Genomic DNA, 19,462 nt, shown 5'->3' on the forward strand with positions numbered 1-19,462 from the left:
GAGGAGCTGTCCATCAAAAGTAAGGAGGCGGGAAAAACTCGGAAAGACTTGAGGAATGAAGATTTGACTCTTTTCAAACGAAGATCTGACTCTTTTCAAATGAAGATCTGACTCTTTTATGCTCATTTGCATACAGTGTGGAACACTAAAAAGCTGAATAGTAAAGCTACAGAGCCGACTAAGAAGACAATTATAGGTTATATAGAAATTATTTTTCACCCACTACCACTCGGTAGTGCTGGTTTAATAGGTCAAATGCTGGTGACAGGTTCCCTTTAAATATGAAATAGAAAATAGAAAGATTAGTACTGTTTCTTGTCCATTTCCATCATGTAGTTATTGGTTTATGATTAATGCTGTAAAAAAGAGGTCCTGAAGAACCCTTGTTCTTGCTTTAACCTGAAAATACAGAAAAACTACCCTGGGAGGTACCCAGCAGTAGTTTAGTGGAGTTCCATTCTCTATAACATTCACTCAAGTAAGCAGAGGAATCTGTATTGTCTTACATAGTTACTTAAATATGAAATAGAAAATAGAAAGATTAGTACTGTTTCTTGTCCATTTCCATCATGTAGTTATTGGTTTATGATTAACAGTGCTGTAAAAAAGAGGTCCTGAAGAACCCTTGTTCTTGCTTTAACCTGAAAATACAGAAAAACTACCCTGGGAGGTACCCAGCAGTAGTTTAGTGGAGTTCCATTCTCTATAACATTCACTCAAGTAAGCAGAGGAATCGGTATTGTCTTACATAGTTTACTTAAATATGAGTATTCAAAAGTGGGATTTAAATCCACGCCTTCACGAGAGACTGCTCGGTCATCCTATCCTACACAAATAAGAAAACTTTCAAGATTGGATGCCAAGCCAGTCATCTGAAGAGTCTAACATTTTGGGGTGTGTTTTGGCATAGTGGGTTTTTTCACTAGCGCTGTCGGAATGACATTGCAGTGTGTTTAATAAAAGTTGTATTGTCAGAAGTGGGATTTGAACCCACGCCTCCAGGGGAGACTGCGACCTTAACGCAGCGCCTTAGACCACTCGGCCATCCTGACTTATAGAAAAGCCAAGCCTTTCAGATATGGAAGAAAAAACCGTCATGTTAAGGGTCCAGTTTTTGGGAATTTAATATAGAAAGATTAGAACTGTTTCTTGTCCATTTCCATCATGTAGTTATTGGTTTATGATTAACAGTGCTGTAACAAAGAGGTCCTGAAGAACCCTTGTTCTTGCTTTAACCTGAAAATACAGAAAAACTACCCTGGGAGGTACCCAGCAGTAGTTTAGTGGAGTTCCATTCTCTATAACATTCACTCAAGTAAGCAGAGGAATCTGTATTGTCTTACATAGTTTACTTAAATATGAGTATTCAAAAGTGGGATTTAAATCCATGCCTTCACGAGAGACTGCTCGGTCATCCTATCCTACACAAATAAGAAAACTTTCAAGATTGGATGCCAAGCCAGTCATCTGAAGAGTCTAACATTTTGGGGTGTGTTTTGGCATAGTGGGTTTTTTCACTAGCGCTGTCGGAATGACATTGCAGAGTGTTTAAGAAAAGTTGTATTGTCAGAAGTGGGATTTGAACCCACGCCTCCAGGGGAGGCTGTGACCTTAACGCAGCGCCTTAGACCGCTCGGCCATCCTGACTTATAGAAAAGCCAAGCCTTTCAGATATGGAAGAAAAAACCGTCATGTTAAGGGTCCAGTTTTTGGGAATTTAAAATAGAAAGATTAGAACTGTTTCTTGTCCATTTCCATCATGTAGTTATTGGTTTATGATTAACAGTGCTGTAACAAAGAGGTCCTGAAGAACCCTTGTTCTTGCTTTAACCTGAAAATACAGAAAAACTACCCTGGGAGGTACCCAGCAGTAGTTTAGTGGAGTTCCATTCTCTATAACATTCACTCAAGTAAGCAGAGGAATCTGTATTGTCTTACATAGTTACTTAAATATGAAATAGAAAATAGAAAGATTAGTACTGTTTCTTGTCCATTTCCATCATGTAGTTATTGGTTTATGATTAATGCTGTAAAAAAGAGGTCCTGAAGAACCCTTGTTCTTGCTTTAACCTGAAAATACAGAAAAACTACCCTGGGAGGTACCCAGCAGTAGTTTAGTGGAGTTCCATTCTCTATAACATTCACTCAAGTAAGCAGAGGAATCTGTATTGTCTTACATAGTTACTTAAATATGAAATAGAAAATAGAAAGATTAGTACTGTTTCTTGTCCATTTCCATCATGTAGTTATTGGTTTATGATTAACAGTGCTGTAAAAAAGAGGTCCTGAAGAACCCTTGTTCTTGCTTTAACCTGAAAATACAGAAAAACTACCCTGGGAGGTACCCAGCAGTAGTTTAGTGGAGTTCCATTCTCTATAACATTCACTCAAGTAAGCAGAGGAATCGGTATTGTCTTACATAGTTTACTTAAATATGAGTATTCAAAAGTGGGATTTAAATCCACGCCTTCACGAGAGACTGCTCGGTCATCCTATCCTACACAAATAAGAAAACTTTCAAGATTGGATGCCAAGCCAGTCATCTGAAGAGTCTAACATTTTGGGGTGTGTTTTGGCATAGTGGGTTTTTTCACTAGCGCTGTCGGAATGACATTGCAGTGTGTTTAATAAAAGTTGTATTGTCAGAAGTGGGATTTGAACCCACGCCTCCAGGGGAGACTGCGACCTGAACGCAGCGCCTTAGACCGCTCGGCCATGCTGACTTATAGAAAATCCAAGCCTTTCAGATATGGAAGAAAAAACCGTCATGTTAAGGGTCCAGTTTTTGGGAATTTAAAATAGAAAGATTAGAACTGTTTCTTGTCCATTTCCATCATGTAGTTATTGGTTTATGATTAACAGTGCTGTAACAAAGAGGTACTGAAGAACCCTTGTTCTTGCTTTAACCTGAAAATACAGAAAAACTACCCTGGGAGGTACCCAGCAGTAGTTTAGTGGAGTTCCATTCTCTATAACATTCACTCAAGTAAGCAGAGGAATCTGTATTGTCTTACATAGTTACTTAAATATGAAATAGAAAATTGAAAGATTAGTACTGTTTCTTGTCCATTTCCATCATGTAGTTATTGGTTTATGATTAACAGTGCTGTAAAAAAGAGGTCCTGAAGAACCCTTGTTCTTGCTTTAACCTGAAAATACAGAAAAACTACCCTGGGAGGTACCCAGCAGTAGTTTAGTGGAGTTCCATTCTCTATAACATTCACTCAAGTAAGCAGAGGAATCGGTATTGTCTTACATAGTTTACTTAAATATGAGTATTCAAAAGTGGGATTTAAATCCACGCCTTCACGAGAGACTGCTCGGTCATCCTATCCTACACAAATAAGAAAACTTTCAAGATTGGATGCCAAGCCAGTCATCTGAAGAGTCTAACATTTTGGGGTGTGTTTTGGCATAGTGGGTTTTTTCACTAGCGCTGTCGGAATGACATTGCAGTGTGTTTAATAAAAGTTGTATTGTCAGAAGTGGGATTTGAACCCACGCCTCCAGGGGAGACTGCGACCTGAACGCAGCGCCTTAGACCGCTCGGCCATCCTGACTTATAGAAAATCCAAGCCTTTCAGATATGGAAGAAAAAACCGTCATGTTAAGGGTCCAGTTTTTGGGAATTTAAAATAGAAAGATTAGAACTGTTTCTTGTCCATTTCCATCATGTAGTTATTGGTTTATGATTAACAGTGCTGTAACAAAGAGGTACTGAAGAACCCTTGTTCTTGCTTTAACCTGAAAATACAGAAAAACTACCCTGGGAGGTACCCAGCAGTAGTTTAGTGGAGTTCCATTCTCTATAACATTCACTCAAGTAAGCAGAGGAATCTGTATTGTCTTACATAGTTACTTAAATATGAAATAGAAAATTGAAAGATTAGTACTGTTTCTTGTCCATTTCCATCATGTAGTTATTGGTTTATGATTAACAGTGCTGTAAAAAAGAGGTCCTGAAGAACCCTTGTTCTTGCTTTAACCTGAAAATACAGAAAAACTACCCTGGGAGGTACCCAGCAGTAGTTTAGTGGAGTTCCATTCTCTATAACATTCACTCAAGTAAGCAGAGGAATCGGTATTGTCTTACATAGTTTACTTAAATATGAGTATTCAAAAGTGGGATTTAAATCCACGCCTTCACGAGAGACTGCTCGGTCATCCTATCCTACACAAATAAGAAAACTTTCAAGATTGGATGCCAAGCCAGTTATCTGAAGAGTCTAACATTTTGGGGCGTGTTTTGGCATAGTGGGTTTTTTCACTAGCGCTGTCGGAATGACATTGCAGTGTGTTTAATAAAAGTTGTATTGTCAGAAGTGGGATTTGAACCCACGCCTCCAGGGGAGACTGCGACCTGAACGCAGCGCCTTAGACCGCTCGGCCATCCTGACTTATAGAAAAGCCAAGCCTTTCAGAAATGGAAGAAAAAACCGTCATGTTAAGGGTCCAGTTTTTGGGAATTTAAAATAGAAAGATTAGAACTGTTTCTTGTCCATTTCCATCATGTAGTTATTGGTTTATGATTAACAGTGCTGTAACAAAGAGGTCCTGAAGAACCCTTGTTCTTGCTTTAACCTGAAAATACAGAAAAACTACCCTGGGAGGTACCCAGCAGTAGTTTAGTGGAGTTCCATTCTCTATAACATTCACTCAAGTAAGCAGAGGAATCTGTATTGTCTTACATAGTTTACTTAAATATGAGTATTCAAAAGTGGGATTTAAATCCACGCCTTCACGAGAGACTGCTCGGTCATCCTATCCTACACAAATAAGAAAACTTTCAAGATTGGATGCCAAGCCAGTCATCTGAAGAGTCTAACATTTTGGGGTGTGTTTTGGCATAGTGGGTTTTTTCACTAGCGCTGTCGGAATGACATTGCAGAGTGTTTAAGAAAAGTTGTATTGTCAGAAGTGGGATTTGAACCCACGCCTCCAGGGGAGGCTGTGACCTTAACGCAGTGCCTTAGACCGCTCGGCCATCCTGACTTATAGAAAAGCCAAGCCTTTCAGATATGGAAGAAAAAACCGTCATGTTAAGGGTCCAGTTTTTGGGAATTTAAAATAGAAAGATTAGAACTGTTTCTTGTCCATTTCCATCATGTAGTTATTGGTTTATGATTAACAGTGCTGTAACAAAGAGGTCCTGAAGAACCCTTGTTCTTGCTTTAACCTGAAAATACAGAAAAACTACCCTGGGAGGTACCCAGCAGTAGTTTAGTGGAGTTCCATTCTCTATAACATTCACTCAAGTAAGCAGAGGAATCTGTATTGTCTTACATAGTTACTTAAAGGGAACCTGTCACCAGAATTTCACCTATTGAGCTTTACTTCTCCCTCACTAGCCGCTGCTATCAAAAGTTCATTGCCATTATCCCCTCTCCTAAACTCCTCCTCAGACTGTAAATAACGGCCTGCAAACATTTTGCGCCTTTTATCGTAATAATCCGGTGTCCCGTTGTGCGCACACACCAGAAGAGGACATCAATGCACAGGCGCAGTATTTTGTGTGCTGGGTAAAGGCGAGGAGCTGTCCATCAAAAGTAAGGAGGCGGGAAAAACTCGGAAAGACTTGAGGAATGAAGATTTGACTCTTTTCAAACGAAGATCTGACTCTTTTCAAATGAAGATCTGACTCTTTTATGCTCATTTGCATACAGTGTGGAACACTAAAAAGCTGAATAGTAAAGCTACAGAGCCGACTAAGAAGACAATTATAGGTTATATAGAAATTATTTTTCACCCACTACCACTCGGTAGTGCTGGTTTAATAGGTCAAATGCTGGTGACAGGTTCCCTTTAAATATGAAATAGAAAATAGAAAGATTAGTACTGTTTCTTGTCCATTTCCATCATGTAGTTATTGGTTTATGATTAATGCTGTAAAAAAGAGGTCCTGAAGAACCCTTGTTCTTGCTTTAACCTGAAAATACAGAAAAACTACCCTGGGAGGTACCCAGCAGTAGTTTAGTGGAGTTCCATTCTCTATAACATTCACTCAAGTAAGCAGAGGAATCTGTATTGTCTTACATAGTTACTTAAATATGAAATAGAAAATAGAAAGATTAGTACTGTTTCTTGTCCATTTCCATCATGTAGTTATTGGTTTATGATTAACAGTGCTGTAAAAAAGAGGTCCTGAAGAACCCTTGTTCTTGCTTTAACCTGAAAATACAGAAAAACTACCCTGGGAGGTACCCAGCAGTAGTTTAGTGGAGTTCCATTCTCTATAACATTCACTCAAGTAAGCAGAGGAATCGGTATTGTCTTACATAGTTTACTTAAATATGAGTATTCAAAAGTGGGATTTAAATCCACGCCTTCACGAGAGACTGCTCGGTCATCCTATCCTACACAAATAAGAAAACTTTCAAGATTGGATGCCAAGCCAGTCATCTGAAGAGTCTAACATTTTGGGGTGTGTTTTGGCATAGTGGGTTTTTTCACTAGCGCTGTCGGAATGACATTGCAGTGTGTTTAATAAAAGTTGTATTGTCAGAAGTGGGATTTGAACCCACGCCTCCAGGGGAGACTGCGACCTTAACGCAGCGCCTTAGACCGCTCGGCCATCCTGACTTATAGAAAAGCCAAGCCTTTCAGATATGGAAGAAAAAACCGTCATGTTAAGGGTCCAGTTTTTGGGAATTTAATATAGAAAGATTAGAACTGTTTCTTGTCCATTTCCATCATGTAGTTATTGGTTTATGATTAACAGTGCTGTAACAAAGAGGTCCTGAAGAACCCTTGTTCTTGCTTTAACCTGAAAATACAGAAAAACTACCCTGGGAGGTACCCAGCAGTAGTTTAGTGGAGTTCCATTCTCTATAACATTCACTCAAGTAAGCAGAGGAATCTGTATTGTCTTACATAGTTTACTTAAATATGAGTATTCAAAAGTGGGATTTAAATCCATGCCTTCACGAGAGACTGCTCGGTCATCCTATCCTACACAAATAAGAAAACTTTCAAGATTGGATGCCAAGCCAGTCATCTGAAGAGTCTAACATTTTGGGGTGTGTTTTGGCATAGTGGGTTTTTTCACTAGCGCTGTCGGAATGACATTGCAGAGTGTTTAAGAAAAGTTGTATTGTCAGAAGTGGGATTTGAACCCACGCCTCCAGGGGAGGCTGTGACCTTAACGCAGCGCCTTAGACCGCTCGGCCATCCTGACTTATAGAAAAGCCAAGCCTTTCAGATATGGAAGAAAAAACCGTCATGTTAAGGGTCCAGTTTTTGGGAATTTAAAATAGAAAGATTAGAACTGTTTCTTGTCCATTTCCATCATGTAGTTATTGGTTTATGATTAACAGTGCTGTAACAAAGAGGTCCTGAAGAACCCTTGTTCTTGCTTTAACCTGAAAATACAGAAAAACTACCCTGGGAGGTACCCAGCAGTAGTTTAGTGGAGTTCCATTCTCTATAACATTCACTCAAGTAAGCAGAGGAATCTGTATTGTCTTACATAGTTACTTAAATATGAAATAGAAAATAGAAAGATTAGTACTGTTTCTTGTCCATTTCCATCATGTAGTTATTGGTTTATGATTAACAGTGCTGTAAAAAAGAGGTCCTGAAGAACCCTTGTTCTTGCTTTAACCTGAAAATACAGAAAAACTACCCTGGGAGGTACCCAGCAGTAGTTTAGTGGAGTTCCATTCTCTATAACATTCACTCAAGTAAGCAGAGGAATCGGTATTGTCTTACATAGTTTACTTAAATATGAGTATTCAAAAGTGGGATTTAAATCCACGCCTTCACGAGAGACTGCTCGGTCATCCTATCCTACACAAATAAGAAAACTTTCAAGATTGGATGCCAAGCCAGTCATCTGAAGAGTCTAACATTTTGGGGTGTGTTTTGGCATAGTGGGTTTTTTCACTAGCGCTGTCGGAATGACATTGCAGTGTGTTTAAGAAAAGTTTTATTGTCAGAAGTGGGATTTGAACCCACGCCTCCAGGGGAGACTGCGACCTGAACGCAGCGCCTTAGACCGCTCGGCCATCCTGACTTATAGAAAAGCTAAGCCTTTCAGAAATGGAAGAAAAAACCGTCATGTTAAGGGTCCAGTTTTTGGGAATTTAAAATAGAAAGATTAGAACTGTTTCTTGTCCATTTCCATCATGTAGTTATTGGTTTATGATTAACAGTGCTGTAACAAAGAGGTCCTGAAGAACCCTTGTTCTTGCTTTAACCTGAAAATACAGAAAAACTACCCTGGGAGGTACCCAGCAGTAGTTTAGTGGAGTTCCATTCTCTATAACATTCACTCAAGTAAGCAGAGGAATCGGTATTGTCTTACATAGTTTACTTAAATATGAGTATTCAAAAGTGGGATTTAAATCCACGCCTTCACGAGAGACTGCTCGGTCATCCTATCCTACACAAATAAGAAAACTTTCAAGATTGGATGCCAAGCCAGTCATCTGAAGAGTCTAACATTTTGGGGTGTGTTTTGGCATAGTGGGTTTTTTCACTAGCGCTGTCGGAATGACATTGCAGTGTGTTTAAGAAAAGTTGTATTGTCAGAAGTGGGATTTGAACCCACGCCTCCAGGGGAGACTGCGACCTGAACGCAGCGCCTTAGACCGCTCGGCCATCCTGACTTATAGAAAAGCCAAGCCTTTCAGAAATGGAAGAAAAAACCGTCATGTTAAGGGTCCAGTTTTTGGGAATTTAAAATAGAAAGATTAGAACTGTTTCTTGTCCATTTCCATCATGTAGTTATTGGTTTATGATTAACAGTGCTGTAACAAAGAGGTCCTGAAGAACCCTTGTTCTTGCTTTAACCTGAAAATACAGAAAAACTACCCTGGGAGGTACCCAGCAGTAGTTTAGTGGAGTTCCATTCTCTATAACATTCACTCAAGTAAGCAGAGGAATCTGTATTGTCTTACATAGTTTACTTAAATATGAGTATTCAAAAGTGGGATTTAAATCCACGCCTTCACGAGAGACTGCTCGGTCATCCTATCCTACACAAATAAGAAAACTTTCAAGATTGGATGCCAAGCCAGTCATCTGAAGAGTCTAACATTTTGGGGTGTGTTTTGGCATAGTGGGTTTTTTCACTAGCGCTGTCGGAATGACATTGCAGTGTGTTTAAGAAAAGTTGTATTGTCAGAAGTGGGATTTGAACCCACGCCTCCAGGGGAGACTGCGACCTGAACGCAGCGCCTTAGACCGCTCGGCCATCCTGACTTATAGAAAAGCTAAGCCTTTCAGAAATGGAAGAAAAAACCGTCATGTTAAGGGTCCAGTTTTTGGGAATTTAAAATAGAAAGATTAGAACTGTTTCTTGTCCATTTCCATCATGTAGTTATTGGTTTATGATTAACAGTGCTGTAACAAAGAGGTCCTGAAGAACCCTTGTTCTTGCTTTAACCTGAAAATACAGAAAAACTACCCTGGGAGGTACCCAGCAGTAGTTTAGTGGAGTTCCATTCTCTATAACATTCACTCAAGTAAGCAGAGGAATCGGTATTGTCTTACATAGTTTACTTAAATATGAGTATTCAAAAGTGGGATTTAAATCCACGCCTTCACGAGAGACTGCTCGGTCATCCTATCCTACACAAATAAGAAAACTTTCAAGATTGGATGCCAAGCCAGTCATCTGAAGAGTCTAACATTTTGGGGTGTGTTTTGGCATAGTGGGTTTTTTCACTAGCGCTGTCGGAATGACATTGCAGTGTGTTTAAGAAAAGTTGTATTGTCAGAAGTGGGATTTGAACCCACGCCTCCAGGGGAGACTGCGACCTGAACGCAGCGCCTTAGACCGCTCGGCCATCCTGACTTATAGAAAAGCCAAGCCTTTCAGAAATGGAAGAAAAAACCGTCATGTTAAGGGTCCAGTTTTTGGGAATTTAAAATAGAAAGATTAGAACTGTTTCTTGTCCATTTCCATCATGTAGTTATTGGTTTATGATTAACAGTGCTGTAACAAAGAGGTCCTGAAGAACCCTTGTTCTTGCTTTAACCTGAAAATACAGAAAAACTACCCTGGGAGGTACCCAGCAGTAGTTTAGTGGAGTTCCATTCTCTATAACATTCACTCAAGTAAGCAGAGGAATCTGTATTGTCTTACATAGTTTACTTAAATATGAGTATTCAAAAGTGGGATTTAAATCCACGCCTTCACGAGAGACTGCTCGGTCATCCTATCCTACACAAATAAGAAAACTTTCAAGATTGGATGCCAAGCCAGTCATCTGAAGAGTCTAACATTTTGGGGTGTGTTTTGGCATAGTGGGTTTTTTCACTAGCGCTGTCGGAATGACATTGCAGAGTGTTTAAGAAAAGTTGTATTGTCAGAAGTGGGATTTGAACCCACGCCTCCAGGGGAGGCTGTGACCTTAACGCAGCACCTTAGACCGCTCGGCCATCCTGACTTATAGAAAAGCCAAGCCTTTCAGATATGGAAGAAAAAACCGTCATGTTAAGGGTCCAGTTTTTGGGAATTTAAAATAGAAAGATTAGAACTGTTTCTTGTCCATTTCCATCATGTAGTTATTGGTTTATGATTAACAGTGCTGTAACAAAGAGGTCCTGAAGAACCCTTGTTCTTGCTTTAACCTGAAAATACAGAAAAACTACCCTGGGAGGTACCCAGCAGTAGTTTAGTGGAGTTCCATTCTCTATAACATTCACTCAAGTAAGCAGAGGAATCTGTATTGTCTTACATAGTTACTTAAATATGAAATAGAAAATAGAAAGATTAGTACTGTTTCTTGTCCATTTCCATCATGTAGTTATTGGTTTATGATTAACAGTGCTGTAACAAAGAGGTCCTGAAGAACCCTTGTTCTTGCTTTAACCTGAAAATACAGAAAAACTACCCTGGGAGGTACCCAGCAGTAGTTTAGTGGAGTTCCATTCTCTATAACATTCACTCAAGTAAGCAGAGGAATCGGTATTGTCTTACATAGTTTACTTAAATATGAGTATTCAAAAGTGGGATTTAAATCCACGCCTTCACGAGAGACTGCTCGGTCATCCTATCCTACACAAATAAGAAAACTTTCAAGATTGGACGCCAAGCCAGTCATCTGAAGAGTCTAACATTTTGGGGCGTGTTTTGGCATAGTGGGTTTTTTCACTAGCGCTGTCGGAATGACATTGCAGTGTGTTTAAGAAAAGTTGTATTGTCAGAAGTGGGATTTGAACCCACGCCTCCAGGGGAGACTGCGACCTTAACGCAGCGCCTTAGACCGCTCGGCCATCCTGACTTATAGAAAAGCCAAGCCTTTCAGAAATGGAAGAAAAAACCGTCATGTTAAGGGTCCAGTTTTTGGGAATTTAAAATAGAAAGATTAGAACTGTTTCTTGTCCATTTCCATCATGTAGTTATTGGTTTATGATTAACAGTGGTGTAACAAAGAGGTCCTGAAGAACCCTTGTTCTTGCTTTAACCTGAAAATACAGAAAAACTACCCTGGGAGGTACCCAGCAGTAGTTTAGTGGAGTTCCATTCTCTATAACATTCACTCAAGTAAGCAGAGGAATCTGTATTGTCTTACATAGTTACTTAAATATGAAATAGAAAATAGAAAGATTAGTACTGTTTCTTGTCCATTTCCATCATGTAGTTATTGGTTTATGATTAACAGTGCTGTAAAAAAGAGGTCCTGAAGAACCCTTGTTCTTGCTTTAACCTGAAAATACAGAAAAACTACCCTGGGAGGTACCCAGCAGTAGTTTAGTGGAGTTCCATTCTCTATAACATTCACTCAAGTAAGCAGAGGAATCGGTATTGTCTTACATAGTTTACTTAAATATGAGTATTCAAAAGTGGGATTTAAATCCACGCCTTCACGAGAGACTGCTCGGTCATCCTATCCTACACAAATAAGAAAACTTTCAAGATTGGATGCCAAGCCAGTCATCTGAAGAGTCTAACATTTTGGGGTGTGTTTTGGCATAGTGGGTTTTTTCACTAGCGCTGTCGGAATGACATTGCAGTGTGTTTAAGAAAAGTTGTATTGTCAGAAGTGGGATTTGAACCCACGCCTCCAGGGGAGACTGCGACCTGAACGCAGCGCCTTAGACCGCTCGGCCATCCTGACTTATAGAAAAGCTAAGCCTTTCAGAAATGGAAGAAAAAAACGTCATGTTAAGGGTCCAGTTTTTGGGAATTTAAAATAGAAAGATTAGAACTGTTTCTTGTCCATTTCCATCATGTAGTTATTGGTTTATGATTAACAGTGCTGTAACAAAGAGGTCCTGAAGAACCCTTGTTCTTGCTTTAACCTGAAAATACAGAAAAACTACCCTGGGAGGTACCCAGCAGTAGTTTAGTGGAGTTCCATTCTCTATAACATTCACTCAAGTAAGCAGAGGAATCTGTATTGTCTTACATAGTTTACTTAAATATGAGTATTCAAAAGTGGGATTTAAATCCACGCCTTCACGAGAGACTGCTCGGTCATCCTATCCTACACAAATAAGAAAACTTTCAAGATTGGATGCCAAGCCAGTCATCTGAAGAGTCTAACATTTTGGGGTGTGTTTTGGCATAGTGGGTTTTTTCACTAGCGCTGTCGGAATGACATTGCAGAGTGTTTAAGAAAAGTTGTATTGTCAGAAGTGGGATTTGAACCCACGCCTCCAGGGGAGGCTGTGACCTTAACGCAGCGCCTTAGACCGCTCGGCCATCCTGACTTATAGAAAAGCTAAGCCTTTCAGAAATGGAAGAAAAAAACGTCATGTTAAGGGTCCAGTTTTTGGGAATTTAAAATAGAAAGATTAGAACTGTTTCTTGTCCATTTCCATCATGTAGTTATTGGTTTATGATTAACAGTGCTGTAACAAAGAGGTCCTGAAGAACCCTTGTTCTTGCTTTAACCTGAAAATACAGAAAAACTACCCTGGGAGGTACCCAGCAGTAGTTTAGTGGAGTTCCATTCTCTATAACATTCACTCAAGTAAGCAGAGGAATCTGTATTGTCTTACATAGTTTACTTAAATATGAGTATTCAAAAGTGGGATTTAAATCCACGCCTTCACGAGAGACTGCTCGGTCATCCTATCCTACACAAATAAGAAAACTTTCAAGATTGGATGCCAAGCCAGTCATCTGAAGAGTCTAACATTTTGGGGTGTGTTTTGGCATAGTGGGTTTTTTCACTAGCGCTGTCGGAATGACATTGCAGAGTGTTTAAGAAAAGTTGTATTGTCAGAAGTGGGATTTGAACCCACGCCTCCAGGGGAGGCTGTGACCTTAACGCAGCGCCTTAGACCGCTCGGCCATCCTGACTTATAGAAAAGCCAAGCCTTTCAGATATGGAAGAAAAAACCGTCATGTTAAGGGTCCAGTTTTTGGGAATTTAAAATAGAAAGATTAGAACTGTTTCTTGTCCATTTCCATCATGTAGTTATTGGTTTATGATTAACAGTGCTGTAACAAAGAGGTCCTGAAGAACCCTTGTTCTTGCTTTAACCTGAAAATACAGAAAAACTACCCTGGGAGGTACCCAGCAGTAGTTTAGTGGAGTTCCATTCTCTATAACATTCACTCAAGTAAGCAGAGGAATCTGTATTGTCTTACATAGTTACTTAAATATGAAATAGAAAATAGAAAGATTAGTACTGTTTCTTGTCCATTTCCATCATGTAGTTATTGGTTTATGATTAATGCTGTAAAAAAGAGGTCCTGAAGAACCCTTGTTCTTGCTTTAACCTGAAAATACAGAAAAACTACCCTGGGAGGTACCCAGCAGTAGTTTAGTGGAGTTCCATTCTCTATAACATTCACTCAAGTAAGCAGAGGAATCTGTATTGTCTTACATAGTTACTTAAATATGAAATAGAAAATAGAAAGATTAGTACTGTTTCTTGTCCATTTCCATCATGTAGTTATTGGTTTATGATTAACAGTGCTGTAACAAAGAGGTCCTGAAGAACCCTTGTTCTTGCTTTAACCTGAAAATACAGAAAAACTACCCTGGGAGGTACCCAGCAGTAGTTTAGTGGAGTTCCATTCTCTATAACATTCACTCAAGTAAGCAGAGGAATCGGTATTGTCTTACATAGTTTACTTAAATATGAGTATTCAAAAGTGGGATTTAAATCCACGCCTTCACGAGAGACTGCTCGGTCATCCTATCCTACACAAATAAGAAAACTTTCAAGATTGGACGCCAAGCCAGTCATCTGGAGAGTCTAACATTTTGGGGCGTGTTTTGGCATAGTGGGTTTTTTCACTAGCGCTGTCGGAATGACATTGCAGTGTGTTTAAGAAAAGTTGTATTGTCAGAAGTGGGATTTGAACCCACGCCTCCAGGGGAGACTGCGACCTTAACGCAGCGCCTTAGACCGCTCGGCCATTCTGACTTATAGAAAAGCCAAGCCTTTCAGAAATGGAAGAAAAAACCGTCATGTTAAGGGTCCAGTTTTTGGGAATTTAAAATAGAAAGATTAGAACTGTTTCTTGTCCATTTCCATCATGTAGTTATTGGTTTATGATTAACAGTGCTGTAAAAAAGAGGTCCTGAAGAACCCTTGTTCTTGCTTTAACCTGAAAATACAGAAAAACTACCCTGGGAGGTACCCAGCAGTAGTTTAGTGGAGTTCCATTCTCTATAACATTCACTCAAGTAAGCAGAGGAATCGGTATTGTCTTACATAGTTTACTTAAATATGAGTATTCAAAAGTGGGATTTAAATCCACGCCTTCACGAGAGACTGCTCGGTCATCCTATCCTACACAAATAAGAAAACTTTCAAGATTGGATGCCAAGCCAGTCATCTGAAGAGTCTAACATTTTGGGGTGTGTTTTGGCATAGTGGGTTTTTTCACTAGCGCTGTCGGAATGACATTGCAGTGTGTTTAAGAAAAGTTGTATTGTCAGAAGTGGGATTTGAACCCACGCCTCCAGGGGAGACTGCGACCTGAACGCAGCGCCTTAGACCGCTCGGCCATCCTGACTTATAGAAAAGCCAAGCCTTTCAGAAATGGAAGAAAAAACCGTCATGTTAAGGGTCCAGTTTTTGGGAATTTAAAATAGAAAGATTAGAACTGTTTCTTGTCCATTTCCATCATGTAGTTATTGGTTTATGATTAACAGTGGTGTAACAAAGAGGTCCTGAAGAACCCTTGTTCTTGCTTTAACCTGAAAATACAGAAAAACTACCCTGGGAGGTACCCAGCAGTAGTTTAGTGGAGTTCCATTCTCTATAACATTCACTCAAGTAAGCAGAGGAATCTGTATTGTCTTACATAGTTACTTAAATATGAAATAGAAAATAGAAAGATTAGTACTGTTTCTTGTCCATTTCCATCATGTAGTTATTGGTTTATGATTAACAGTGCTGTAAAAAAGAGGTCCTGAAGAACCCTTGTTCTTGCTTTAACCTGAAAATACAGAAAAACTACCCTGGGAGGTACCCAGCAGTAGTTTAGTGGAGTTCCATTCTCTATAACATTCACTCAAGTAAGCAGAGGAATCGGTATTGTCTTACATAGTTTACTTAAATATGAGTATTCAAAAGTGGGATTTAAATCCACGCCTTCACGAGAGACTGCTCGGTCATCCTATCCTACACAAATAAGAAAACTTTCAAGATTGGATGCCAAGCCAGTCATCTGAAGAGTCTAACATTTTGGGGTGTGTTTTGGCATAGTGGGTTTTTTCACTAGCGCTGTCGGAATGACATTGCAGTGTGTTTAAGAAAAGTTGTATTGTCAGAAGTGGGATTTGAACCCACGCCTCCAGGGGAGACTGCGACCTGAACGCAGCGCCTTAGACCGCTCGGCCATCCTGACTTATAGAAAAGCTAAGCCTTTCAGAAATGGAAGAAAAAACCGTCATGTTAAGGGTCCAGTTTTTGGGAATTTAAAATAGAAAGATTAGAACTGTTTCTTGTCCATTTCCATCATGTAGTTATTGGTTTATGATTAACAGTGCTGTAACAAAGAGGTCCTGAAGAACCCTTGTTCTTGCTTTAACCTGAAAATACAGAAAAACTACCCTGGGAGGTACCCAGCAGTAGTTTAGTGGAGTTCCATTCTCTATAACATTCACTCAAGTAAGCAGAGGAATCGGTATTGTCTTACATAGTTTACTTAAATATGAGTATTCAAAAGTGGGATTTAAATCCACGCCTTCACGAGAGACTGCTCGGTCATCCTATCCTACACAAATAAGAAAACTTTCAAGATTGGACGCCAAGCCAGTCATCTGGAGAGTCTAACATTTTGGGGCGTGTTTTGGCATAGTGGGTTTTTTCACTAGCGCTGTCGGAATGACATTGCAGTGTGTTTAAGAAAAGTTGTATTGTCAGAAGTGGGATTTGAACCCACGCCTCCAGGGGAGACTGCGACCTTAACGCAGCGCCTTAGACCGCTCGGCCATTCTGACTTATAGAAAAGCCAAGCCTTTCAGAAATGGAAGAAAAAACCGTCATGTTAAGGGTCCAGTTTTTGGGAATTTAAAATAGAAAGATTAGAACTGTTTCTTGTCCATTTCCATCATGTAGTTATTGGTTTATGATTAACAGTGGTGTAACAAAGAGGTCCTGAAGAACCCTTGTTCTTGCTTTAACCTGAAAATACAGAAAAACTACCCTGGGAGGTACCCAGCAGTAGTTTAGTGGAGTTCCATTCTCTATAACATTCACTCAAGTAAGCAGAGGAATCTGTATTGTCTTACATAGTTACTTAAATATGAAATAGAAAATAGAAAGATTAGTACTGTTTCTTGTCCATTTCCATCATGTAGTTATTGGTTTATGATTAACAGTGCTGTAACAAAGAGGTCCTGAAGAACCCTTGTTCTTGCTTTAACCTGAAAATACAGAAAAACTACCCTGGGAGGTACCCAGCAGTAGTTTAGTGGAGTTCCATTCTCTATAACATTCACTCAAGTAAGCAGAGGAATCTGTATTGTCTTACATAGTTTACTTAAATATGAGTATTCAAAAGTGGGATTTAAATCCACGCCTTCACGAGAGACTGCTCGGTCATCCTATCCTACACAAATAAGAAAACTTTCAAGATTGGATGCCAAGCCAGTCATCTGAAGAGTCTAACATTTTGGGGTGTGTTTTGGCATAGTGGGTTTTTTCACTAGCGCTGTCGGAATGACATTGCAGTGTGTTTAATAAAAGTTGTATTGTCAGAAGTGGGATTTGAACCCACGCCTCCAGGGGAGACTGCGACCTGAACGCAGCGCCTTAGACCGCTCGGCCATCCTGACTTATAGAAAAGCCAAGCCTTTCAGAAATGGAAGAAAAAACCGTCATGTTAAGGGTCCAGTTTTTGGGAATTTAAAATAGAAAGATTAGTACTGTTTCTTGTCCATTTCCATCATGTAGTTATTGGTTTATGATTAACAGTGCTGTAACAAAGAGGTCCTGAAGAACCCTTGTTCTTGCTTTAACCTGAAAATACAGAAAAACTACCCTGGGAGGTACCCAGCAGTAGTTTAGTGGAGTTCCATTCTCTATAACATTCACTCAAGTAAGCAGAGGAATCGGTATTGTCTTACATAGTTTACTTAAATATGAGTATTCAAAAGTGGGATTTAAATCCACGCCTTCACGAGAGACTGCTCGGTCATCCTATCCTACACAAATAAGAAAACTTTCAAGATTGGACGCCAAGCCAGTCATCTGGAGAGTCTAACATTTTGGGGCGTGTTTTGGCATAGTGGGTTTTTTCACTAGCGCTGTCGGAATGACATTGCAGTGTGTTTAAGAAAAGTTGTATTGTCAGAAGTGGGATTTGAACCCACGCCTCCAGGGGAGACTGCGACCTTAACGCAGCGCCTTAGACCGCTCGGCCATTCTGACTTATAGAAAAGCCAAGCCTTTCAGAAATGGAAGAAAAAACCGTCATGTTAAGGGTCCAGTTTTTGGGAATTTAAAATAGAAAGATTAGAACTGTTTCTTGTCCATTTCCATCATGTAGTTATTGGTTTATGATTAACAGTGGTGTAACAAAGAGGTCCTGAAGAACCCTTGTTCTTGCTTTAACCTGAAAATACAGAAAAACTACCCTGGGAGGTACCCAGCAGTAGTTTAGTGGAGTTCCATTCTCTATAACATTCACTCAAGTAAGCAGAGGAATCTGTATTGTCTTACATAGTTACTTAAATATGAAATAGAAAATAGAAAGATTAGTACTGTTTCTTGTCCATTTCCATCATGTAGTTATTGGTTTATGATTAACAGTGCTGTAAAAAAGAGGTCCTGAAGAACCCTTGTTCTTGCTTTAACCTGAAAATACAGAAAAACTACCCTGGGAGGTACCCAGCAGTAGTTTAGTGGAGTTCCATTCTCTATAACATTCACTCAAGTAAGCAGAGGAATCGGTATTGTCTTACATAGTTTACTTAAATATGAGTATTCAAAAGTGGGATTTAAATCCACGCCTTCACGAGAGACTGCTCGGTCATCCTATCCTACACAAATAAGAAAACTTTCAAGATTGGATGCCAAGCCAGTCATCTGAAGAGTCTAACATTTTGGGGTGTGTTTTGGCATAGTGGGTTTTTTCACTAGCGCTGTCGGAATGACATTGCAGTGTGTTTAAGAAAAGTTGTATTGTCAGAAGTGGGATTTGAACCCACGCCTCCAGGGGAGACTGCGACCTGAACGCAGCGCCTTAGACCGCTCGGCCATCCTGACTTATAGAAAAGCTAAGCCTTTCAGAAATGGAAGAAAAAACCGTCATGTTAAGGGTCCAGTTTTTGGGAATTTAAAATAGAAAGATTAGAACTGTTTCTTGTCCATTTCCATCATGTAGTTATTGGTTTATGATTAACAGTGCTGTAACAAAGAGGTCCTGAAGAACCCTTGTTCTTGCTTTAACCTGAAAATACAGAAAAACTACCCTGGGAGGTACCCAGCAGTAGTTTAGTGGAGTTCCATTCTCTATAACATTCACTCAAGTAAGCAGAGGAATCTGTATTGTCTTACATAGTTTACTTAAATATGAGTATTCAAAAGTGGGATTTAAATCCACGCCTTCACGAGAGACTGCTCGGTCATCCTATCCTACACAAATAAGAAAACTTTCAAGATTGGATGCCAAGCCAGTCATCTGAAGAGTCTAACATTTTGGGGTGTGTTTTGGCATAGTGGGTTTTTTCACTAGCGCTGTCGGAATGACATTGCAGTGTGTTTAATAAAAGTTGTATTGTCAGAAGTGGGATTTGAACCCACGCCTCCAGGGGAGACTGCGACCTGAACGCAGCGCCTTAGACCGCTCGGCCATCCTGACTTATAGAAAAGCCAAGCCTTTCAGAAATGGAAGAAAAAACCGTCATGTTAAGGGTCCAGTTTTTGGGAATTTAAAATAGAAAGATTAGAACTGTTTCTTGTCCATTTCCATCATGTAGTTATTGGTTTATGATTAACAGTGCTGTAACAAAGAGGTCCTGAAGAACCCTTGTTCTTGCTTTAACCTGAAAATACAGAAAAACTACCCTGGGAGGTACCCAGCAGTAGTTTAGTGGAGTTC

At 39.7% G+C, this 19,462-nt stretch overlaps 18 non-coding genes across 18 annotated transcripts; all 18 read right to left on the minus strand.

Moving 5' to 3' along the window:
- Positions 1-969: 969 nt before the first annotated feature.
- TRNAL-AAG (transfer RNA leucine (anticodon AAG)) lies at positions 970-1,052 on the minus strand. The gene has a single exon. It is a non-coding gene; the product is annotated as a tRNA-Leu (tRNA).
- Positions 1,053-3,477: 2,425 nt separating this feature from the next.
- TRNAL-CAG (transfer RNA leucine (anticodon CAG)) lies at positions 3,478-3,560 on the minus strand. Its single transcript has one exon. It is a non-coding gene; the product is annotated as a tRNA-Leu (tRNA).
- Positions 3,561-4,314: 754 nt separating this feature from the next.
- TRNAL-CAG (transfer RNA leucine (anticodon CAG)) lies at positions 4,315-4,397 on the minus strand. Its single transcript has one exon. It is a non-coding gene; the product is annotated as a tRNA-Leu (tRNA).
- A 2,099-nt stretch (positions 4,398-6,496) lies between these two features.
- TRNAL-AAG (transfer RNA leucine (anticodon AAG)) lies at positions 6,497-6,579 on the minus strand. The gene has a single exon. It is a non-coding gene; the product is annotated as a tRNA-Leu (tRNA).
- A 1,349-nt stretch (positions 6,580-7,928) lies between these two features.
- Positions 7,929-8,011, minus strand: TRNAL-CAG (transfer RNA leucine (anticodon CAG)). Its single transcript has one exon. It is a non-coding gene; the product is annotated as a tRNA-Leu (tRNA).
- Positions 8,012-8,523: 512 nt separating this feature from the next.
- On the minus strand, positions 8,524-8,606 carry TRNAL-CAG (transfer RNA leucine (anticodon CAG)). The gene has a single exon. It is a non-coding gene; the product is annotated as a tRNA-Leu (tRNA).
- Positions 8,607-9,118: 512 nt separating this feature from the next.
- Positions 9,119-9,201, minus strand: TRNAL-CAG (transfer RNA leucine (anticodon CAG)). Its single transcript has one exon. It is a non-coding gene; the product is annotated as a tRNA-Leu (tRNA).
- Positions 9,202-9,713: 512 nt separating this feature from the next.
- TRNAL-CAG (transfer RNA leucine (anticodon CAG)) lies at positions 9,714-9,796 on the minus strand. Its single transcript has one exon. It is a non-coding gene; the product is annotated as a tRNA-Leu (tRNA).
- A 1,349-nt stretch (positions 9,797-11,145) lies between these two features.
- Positions 11,146-11,228, minus strand: TRNAL-AAG (transfer RNA leucine (anticodon AAG)). The gene has a single exon. It is a non-coding gene; the product is annotated as a tRNA-Leu (tRNA).
- A 754-nt stretch (positions 11,229-11,982) lies between these two features.
- Positions 11,983-12,065, minus strand: TRNAL-CAG (transfer RNA leucine (anticodon CAG)). Its single transcript has one exon. It is a non-coding gene; the product is annotated as a tRNA-Leu (tRNA).
- Positions 12,066-14,248: 2,183 nt separating this feature from the next.
- Positions 14,249-14,331, minus strand: TRNAL-AAG (transfer RNA leucine (anticodon AAG)). The gene has a single exon. It is a non-coding gene; the product is annotated as a tRNA-Leu (tRNA).
- A 512-nt stretch (positions 14,332-14,843) lies between these two features.
- On the minus strand, positions 14,844-14,926 carry TRNAL-CAG (transfer RNA leucine (anticodon CAG)). The gene has a single exon. It is a non-coding gene; the product is annotated as a tRNA-Leu (tRNA).
- A 754-nt stretch (positions 14,927-15,680) lies between these two features.
- On the minus strand, positions 15,681-15,763 carry TRNAL-CAG (transfer RNA leucine (anticodon CAG)). Its single transcript has one exon. It is a non-coding gene; the product is annotated as a tRNA-Leu (tRNA).
- Positions 15,764-16,275: 512 nt separating this feature from the next.
- On the minus strand, positions 16,276-16,358 carry TRNAL-AAG (transfer RNA leucine (anticodon AAG)). Its single transcript has one exon. It is a non-coding gene; the product is annotated as a tRNA-Leu (tRNA).
- A 754-nt stretch (positions 16,359-17,112) lies between these two features.
- Positions 17,113-17,195, minus strand: TRNAL-CAG (transfer RNA leucine (anticodon CAG)). The gene has a single exon. It is a non-coding gene; the product is annotated as a tRNA-Leu (tRNA).
- Positions 17,196-17,707: 512 nt separating this feature from the next.
- On the minus strand, positions 17,708-17,790 carry TRNAL-AAG (transfer RNA leucine (anticodon AAG)). Its single transcript has one exon. It is a non-coding gene; the product is annotated as a tRNA-Leu (tRNA).
- Positions 17,791-18,544: 754 nt separating this feature from the next.
- On the minus strand, positions 18,545-18,627 carry TRNAL-CAG (transfer RNA leucine (anticodon CAG)). Its single transcript has one exon. It is a non-coding gene; the product is annotated as a tRNA-Leu (tRNA).
- Positions 18,628-19,139: 512 nt separating this feature from the next.
- TRNAL-CAG (transfer RNA leucine (anticodon CAG)) lies at positions 19,140-19,222 on the minus strand. The gene has a single exon. It is a non-coding gene; the product is annotated as a tRNA-Leu (tRNA).
- Positions 19,223-19,462: the final 240 nt, after the last annotated feature.

This window comes from Rhinoderma darwinii, chromosome 3, assembly GCF_050947455.1.
Source record: "Rhinoderma darwinii isolate aRhiDar2 chromosome 3, aRhiDar2.hap1, whole genome shotgun sequence".
NCBI lineage: Eukaryota > Metazoa > Chordata > Amphibia > Anura > Rhinodermatidae > Rhinoderma > Rhinoderma darwinii.